At 34.7% G+C, this 7,969-nt stretch overlaps 1 pseudogene; it reads left to right on the forward strand.

Annotated features, from left to right (window-relative positions):
* The first annotated feature begins 6,114 nt into the window (after window positions 1-6,114).
* On the forward strand, window positions 6,115-6,216 carry LOC124972743 (uncharacterized; annotated as a pseudogene).
* Window positions 6,217-7,969: the final 1,753 nt, after the last annotated feature.

Genomic DNA, 7,969 nt, shown 5'->3' on the forward strand with positions numbered 1-7,969 from the left:
CTAGTCTTTTTGCTGGGAAAACAAAGATTAACTTGACACTGCCTCTGCTCTCAAAGATCTTACAATTGACTATAAAATAATGTAAAATATGAAGTTACATAAGAAGAATAAACACAGTGATATGCTGATCTGGAAAAGGTTTAATCAAATATCAGAAGGTAATGTTGAAATGAATCTTTAAATGATGAGTACAGTTTCCATAGGTAAAGATGAAGAAACAGAATGAGTAAATAAATTAGATTGCTTGACAAAAACATGACCACAATCCGGTTTAGCTATAGCACTGGTTAGATGTAGCAGGACACAATCATATTTGTAGTCATGAAGAAATAGCAGTGTAAAGTAGTAGTGAAAAAAATCCAAAAATGATCAGAATGGAATTTTGGTATACTGACAAAATGATTTCAAGGGCTTCTAGGGAAATATCAGATAAATACACCAAATAAGTGTTTGAAGAACAAAATAATTATAACTGTTAAATAATTTCTTAAAGTAATATTGGTACAAAAATATAAAGACTAATGACAAAGGATAAACTAACCCTCCACCTGCATAAAAATACAACTAGACCCCCTATGTCTTCCCAGTTACAAAAATCAACTCTAAATTGATTAAAGATTTTTAAATGTAAGACCTCAAAATATGAAACTAATACCAAAAAACATAGGAGAAAAACTTTAGGACATTGAAATTGGCAAGGATTTCTTGTGAGGACCCCAAAAGCATAGTAACCAAAATAAAAAATAGACTAAGGGGATCACATCAAACTAAAAAGTTTCTGCACATCCAAGGGAGCAATCAATGGAGTAGAGACAACCTGCAGAATGGGAGAAAATGCATACAAAATGTTTATCTGACAAGGGGTTAATATCAAGAAAATATAAAGACCTCATAAAATCAATATTGGAAAAGAAAACAAGCAAAAACAACAAAAAATTAAAAATTAAATGATTTTAAAAATGATTAATAGTTCTAAATAGTCATTTCTTTTTTCTCAAGAAAAAATATCCAAATGGCCAAGAGGTATATGGAAAAATGTTCTACATCATAAATCGTCAGGGAAATACATCATCTCACCCAGTAAGAATGGCTATTATCAAAAGACAAAAGATGAAAAGCATTTGCAAGGATGTGAAGAAAAAGGAATTCTTGCCACTGTTGATGGCAATGTAAGTTAGGAAAGTCGTTTTGGAAGACAGTGTAAAGGTTCTTCAAAAATCTAGAAATAGAATTACCATAGGATCCAGCAATCCCATTCCTGGGTATATATCCAAAAGACCTGAAACCAAAGGATGTCGGAGAAACATCTGCATGCCCATGTTCATTAACACTATTCACAATAGCCAAGAAATGGAAACAAGCTAAATATCCATCAACTGATGAATGGATAAAGAAATTGTGGCACATATGCACAATGGAATACTATTTGTCCATAAAAAAGTGTGAGATTCTGTCATTTGTAACAACATGAAATGGAACTGGGGACCATAAGTGAAATGAGACAGGCACAGAAAGATGAGTATCTCATGATCTCATTCATATGTGGAATCTACAAAAGTTTCTAACTTGGAAGTCAAGAGTAGACTGATGTAATGTTACCAGAAGCTGGGGAGACTAGGAGGAAGGGAGGAATGGGGAAAAGCTGATCAATGTTAAGTTAGGTAGAAGAAATAAGTTCTTATGTACAAGTGCACAGTAGGGTGAAGAGGATAACAATAATCTACTGCACATTTCAAAATGCTAGAAGAAAGGATTTTTTTAAAGAAATGATAACTGTTTGAAGAAATAGATATGTTTAACCTGATTTAAACTATGCAATGTATGCATGTATTAAAACAACACATGATACCCATGGTACCCCACTAATATGTACAAAAAAATTTTTTTACAATATTTTTCAGTTGTCAATGGACTTTTTTTTGAAATTTATTTATATGTGGTGCTGAGAATCAAACCCAGTGCCTCACACATGCTAGACAAGTGTTCTACCACTGAGCCATAACCCCAGCTCACAATTTTTAATTTTTATGATTAGTTTAAAAAGTAAATTTAAATTAAACAGGAGTAATTAACTGAAACAAAACCTACCATATATTGGAATTTAACCCTTAAAAAGAATGCATAACAAGCAATCCAGACTTAATAAATTAGTACAAAAATGATGTTATATAAAATCAATACAAGAAAATATTAGATTCTTATCTAAAAAAAAGTATGAAAACAAATTGACAGATAAAAAATCAATTATTAGAACATAAACATAAAAATTTCAAGAGAAAACGGAAGTTAATATTTTTTAGATGTGGAAAGATTTTCTAAACATGAGAATAAAATAAATTGCAAAACAGAGGATTTAAACCTTACATTCACAAACAGTCTACATATTAGGAGCACCATAAGCAAAACAGTGAGAAAGGGCAAATTGGGCAAATATTTAAAAGGTTTTTTGACCCAAATAGTATTCATATTGATAACTTCCTTCTACTTATGCAGATCTTACATTTCAGTCTAAATCAAATCTGCTTCGTCCAGGCCTTTGCTAATAATTCCAGTACTTGCATTGTATACCATACGTTTTGGTACTTAGTTATACATTATCTTGCAAAATCCCCAACACTATATGTGTACACCTTCTCAGGCAGGTCAAATCATGAACTCCTTGAGAGGCAAGACTGTGTTTTATAGTGCTTCTGTTACATAGAAACCCAGATCTGTGCTAAGCATATAGAATAATTATTCATGTATCAATTGACTGGCTATATTGTCCTTCTAAAATATAGATCAGGGAATCATGAGGAGGCGTGCACCCTCTTTCCCCAATTGTTAATAAAAAATGAATTTCGACTCCTTTCAGAAATATAATAGAACTGTCAAATGTACATAAAATAAGCTATTTAAAGAGTGTAACGTAAGTTATAGTTTTGTTTGTCTGGTAACTATAAAATCACACATTGCTTTTTAAGACAGAAGATAAAACAAAGAAAAATATAGGTACTTTGGAAAACCTCACTTGACCAACACAATTCAATCATGCTGGGTTTCTAGTTTGTTTATTTTGCCTGCTAGCCTACCCTCATGAATTTCTTATTTATGTAAACATTCCTTTCTTTAATCATTGCATGTTTTACTTTTCAGTAGTGGTGAACTTCCTCTGATAACTGATTATTTGAAAGTGAGATCAAAGCCAACCCTTTTTCTGCTTAGAAATCACTCAATTGTTTTGACTTTCCGATAAATATTATCAACTCTCTCTTTCTCTTCTCTCCCCTTATTCAGACCTCCTGGTTGTGTAGGGCAAGAGTAAGACTAGTTTTCTCATGATTAAAAGAAACCACTGTGTCTTAGTATGCAATAGTGATGCAGGCCAATGGATCATATGCATCCCTATCACACATGTATTCTTACCATCTTACCCATTTTATTTATCCCCATCTTTATTCTTCTACACCTAAACTACTCATCTTTCTTTTCTTGTTTTTTTTTTTAATTGGTTCTTCTTAGTGATGCATAACAGTAGAATCCATTTTGATACAGTAATAGGAGCATGGAGTATATCTTTTCTAATTAGGATCCCAGTCTTGTGGGTATACACGATGGTCAGATTCACTGTAGTGCATTCATATATGTTCGTAGGCAAATTGTCAAATTTATTCTACTGTCTTTCCTTTTCCCATTACCCCTCCCTTCCCTTCATTCTCCTTTGTCTAATCTACTGAATTTCTATCCTTCCCTTATTATGGTTTAGCATTCACATATCAGCAAAAACCTTCAACCTTTGGCTTTTGGGAATAGGCATATTTCACTTAGCATGAGAGTCTCTAGATCCATCCATTTACTGGTCAATGTCATAAAGTCATTCTTTATGACTGAGTAATACTCCATCGTGTGTATATATACTACATTTTCTTTATTCATTCATCCATTGAAGGACACCTAGATTGTTTCCATAGCTTGGCTCTTGTGAGTTGAGCTGCTATAAACATTGATGTGGCTGTGTCACTGTAGTATGCTGTTTTTAAATCCTTTGGGTATATACTGAGGAGTGGGATAACTGGGTCAAATGGTGGTTCCATTCCAAGTTTTCTAGGAATTTCCATACTGCTTGCCATTGTGGTTGCACCAATTTGCAGTCCCACCAGCAGTGTATAAGTGTACCTTATTCCCCACATCCTTGCCAACATTTATTGTTACTTGTATTCTTGATAATTGCATTCTGACTGGAGTGAGATGAAATGTCAGTGTTAAACTAATCATCTTGAGACTGGAAAATAAACAAGTTTAGCTTTGATTTTTAGGTTGTTCCCAGTGTTCACCAGATTCATGTTCCCGTGAATGAACAATCTTAATTTTCCTTTTTAAAATATTTTAAAATTTTGATTAACATGTGTTAAATATACATATTAATGGGATTCATTGTGATATCTCCATATGTGCATATATAGTGTAAACTGAACAGATCCACCCTCCCTTTATCCACCAGTTCCCCACCATCCCATCTTCTATTAATCACTATTTTACATTCAGGTTGACATTGTCTAGCTTCCACATATGAGAGAGAACCTGTGGTACTTGTCTTTCTGTGCCAACCAGTCTTAATTTTCTAGAGTACAAGTTTCAGAGCTTAAGGGACCACAGGAAAGACTGACCCAGACATTGGATATGAGATAAACAAGAATTCCCATTTACAGTACAGAAGATGAACACACAGTGAATCTGAACGTAGATATAAAAGGTCTCTAAAGAGATACACAATGGCTGTTGTACTGCTTATTTTCTTTTTTTGTCCCTGCCTCAAAAACCACAACCCATCTCTTCTCTTTGTGCTCTGTTCCCTGGAACACTGCTTTCTGTAGACTAAGTTATCCATCCTCCCTTGCCAGCCTAACTTGACTTTCCATTCGGTTAGGCAAACAGGCGACACCAGCAAGAAATTTTAGGTTAGAGGAAGAAAACTGTCATTGATTCTTCGTCAAGCCCTCTTTACTTCAACACCTTGTCCCCAGCAGTACTTGAGCCCCTTCACTGATTACATCTGCCAAGCAGTCTCCCCCTTGGATCCTGCTTTCATTCAGCCACTGTAATCCCTTCAGGATTAGTGGTGATAACAACTTCTAACTGTTGCTCATTTCTGAGTGACTCACATCTATCCATTAATGTCTCTTGATTCAAACCATCTGGAGTGTACTATTTCCTGCTGGGACCCTGACTGATTTAACTCCAAAGTCCACAGGATTTGACTCTGATTTGCTTGAGTTTATTAGAAAACTGAAAGAACATCAGAAGGTGGCGGGGAAAGGTTGAGTCACTGACACAGGAAAAGGAGCATCACAGAGCTAAAGGTTGGAAGAATTCATACAAGTATTATGCAGAAGATAAAGGTCCTTGAATGATAACTTCAGCATATTTACAGTTATCACTAGTATGAAATTGGGAGCAGGGTATTACTGCCAACAGAATCAAGAATTTTAGCACTACTGGTAAGATCAATTTTATTGTGCTTATCTACCTTAGCCTGATGACATTAAAATTTCTATCTAGCTGGATGTGGTGGCGCACTGTAATCCCAGTGGCTTGGGAGGCTGAGGCGGGAGGACAGTGAGTTCAAAACCAGCCTCAGCAATTTAGTGAAGTCCTAAGCAACTTGCTGAGACCCTGTCTCTAAATAAAAATACAAAAAAGACTGGGGATGTGACTCAGTGGTTAAGTACCCTTGGGTTCAATCCCTGGTGCCAAAAAAAAAAAAAAAAAAAATCTATCTAATATCTCTTGTTTTGATTCCATTCTCACCTAGTCACTTTCTGACTATAATTAGGTTCCATATACAAATGTCTACAGAGAAGCATTATGTTGAAATGCAGACTTCGAATATTTCAGCAACTATGCTTTTTTTTTTAATCACTGGGAACTAAGAAACAGTCATTATGTTTTTGTTATTACAATGTGGTTGAGTACACATACTCTCTTGAGAGATTGGTTTCCTTTATGTGTTACTAACATCAGGCTAACATTTGGAGAAGCAAGGCCCTAGACTGTCTGCATTTCTGCCTCTGTCTTGCTTTTGTTATTTTTAAATTCTACACCACCAAACAACATGTAAAAGAATATGGACTGCTAAAGATTGTACTTTCAGGGATCATTTCTGTAGTTCATCATTAGAAAAATAAAGGCTGCTAGGTTAGGGAAAGTAATCGGATATCAGACCTGCTTCTTAGCAGGACTGTGGAACAAAATCTTGGTGAAGGCCTCACAGAAGCATATTTCTCACTGTGTGCCACAAAGTATCTATCTGATTGTCCAGGAAATAAATGCACTAGCTCCAATACTTTTAGTCATTAAATGGTGGTTGAGGTTCTGTTAAATCAAAAATAAAATGTTTCTCCATACCCCTGCAAAGATTATTTCTACAGTTGAAAACTCACTTTTAAGCTACTATTTTATACATATTTTGACTTGTTCTTCAACTTCCTCTGTGGTTCTTAGTACTGGGTGCTTGCTATAAACACCAGTGTCCACAATTTTTTGCATGTATATACCAGTCTTGTCCATTTACAATTACTTTGTTACTTAGTTTGTCTGTGACATTCTATGCTAATATGTTAGTTAAAATACCTTTCAGATGGGTGTTTCTGAGTACTCTGTGGGTGTTCAGGAGAAAAGAGACAGGCAATCAGTTTCTCTTATATAATCATCTGGCTCTCAGAAATTCTGTGTCTGTTGGAATTATTTCTTATGGCTGGGAATGATTCATTCTACAATATCCAAAACATCACCTTCTCTCCCTAATGCCCCCGAAAAGTTCACGAATTGAGAGTCTCAAGCCAAATCTTTGATGCTAAATTCATTCATTTAAGAAATATAATAGCCTATTTTTCCAGAGGGTGGAGTTATTGTTATAATAAGTATAAAAAGCTTTTGAATATCAAAACACTTCTCCAAAATCAGTTTTGATTTTTTAGGAATATGTGAATCATCAGCCTTTGATTAAATTCTCCTAAGAATGTGGCATACACTTCACAAAAAGGCAAAAATGCTTGCAAAATCATGCTTCAGCTTTTATTGAATAACCCTGATTGTTCAAAAAGAGTTAGAGAAGTTGTTGATGAACAAGAAAGGGCCCTTTACTTTCTTCATAGAATTATCTGGAAAAGTTGAAGAAATTGGCTCATAAGTCATTATTTTCTTTTATTACACACATAGGAGATATATCACTTATTCTTTATTCTTTGTCCTTTCCCCTTCCCAGTTGGCTTCTGTGGGATTTCTAAAGATCCTATAATAACAATAACAGCTGCTGCCACTTCCATTCATATATTGACTACCTACTATGCATTTAACATTTTCCTATGTTCTTTACCTTAATGAAATTGCCACCTTTCTCCTCAATGCTCTGAGGTAGGTACTAATGTTTTCCCAATTTGCAGAAGGACAAAACAAAGATCAAGTGCGGTTAAATAACTTGTGCAGGTTCACAAAAATTGCTGCTCTTTTATTGAGACCCAGGTCCATTTGATTCCAGAAGTTATACACTAAACCACTCCTTAATAGCCTTACAAAAGTGAAGTCAATGAGAGAAGATGGTTGTTACATGATTGGAAGGTAGGTAATTTTCTCAATAGCTGTACATGTTTATTACTTGCTCAAGGTATATAAAACTATAACCAAAATAAGCAACAGTGAGCACTGTTGGTAGCACTAATAGGAATTCTTAGGAAAAACAAGGGACACCCAGATTACCAGTCATATTAGCTGAATCATCACTTGTGTAGCACATGTTATGGGCATATCACTGACATACTAACAAAAATCATTTTTTAAACAAACTATTTTAAACCCTTTGTTAATACATTCCTATGTTGTAATATGTCTTAGTCCGCTCAAGTTGCTGTAACAAAATACCGTAGACTTGGTAGATTATAAACAACAGAAACTTATTTCTCACAGTTCTGGAGGCTATAAAGTCCAAGGTGAA

The sequence above is a fragment of the Sciurus carolinensis genome, chromosome X (assembly GCF_902686445.1).
Source record: "Sciurus carolinensis chromosome X, mSciCar1.2, whole genome shotgun sequence".
NCBI lineage: Eukaryota > Metazoa > Chordata > Mammalia > Rodentia > Sciuridae > Sciurus > Sciurus carolinensis.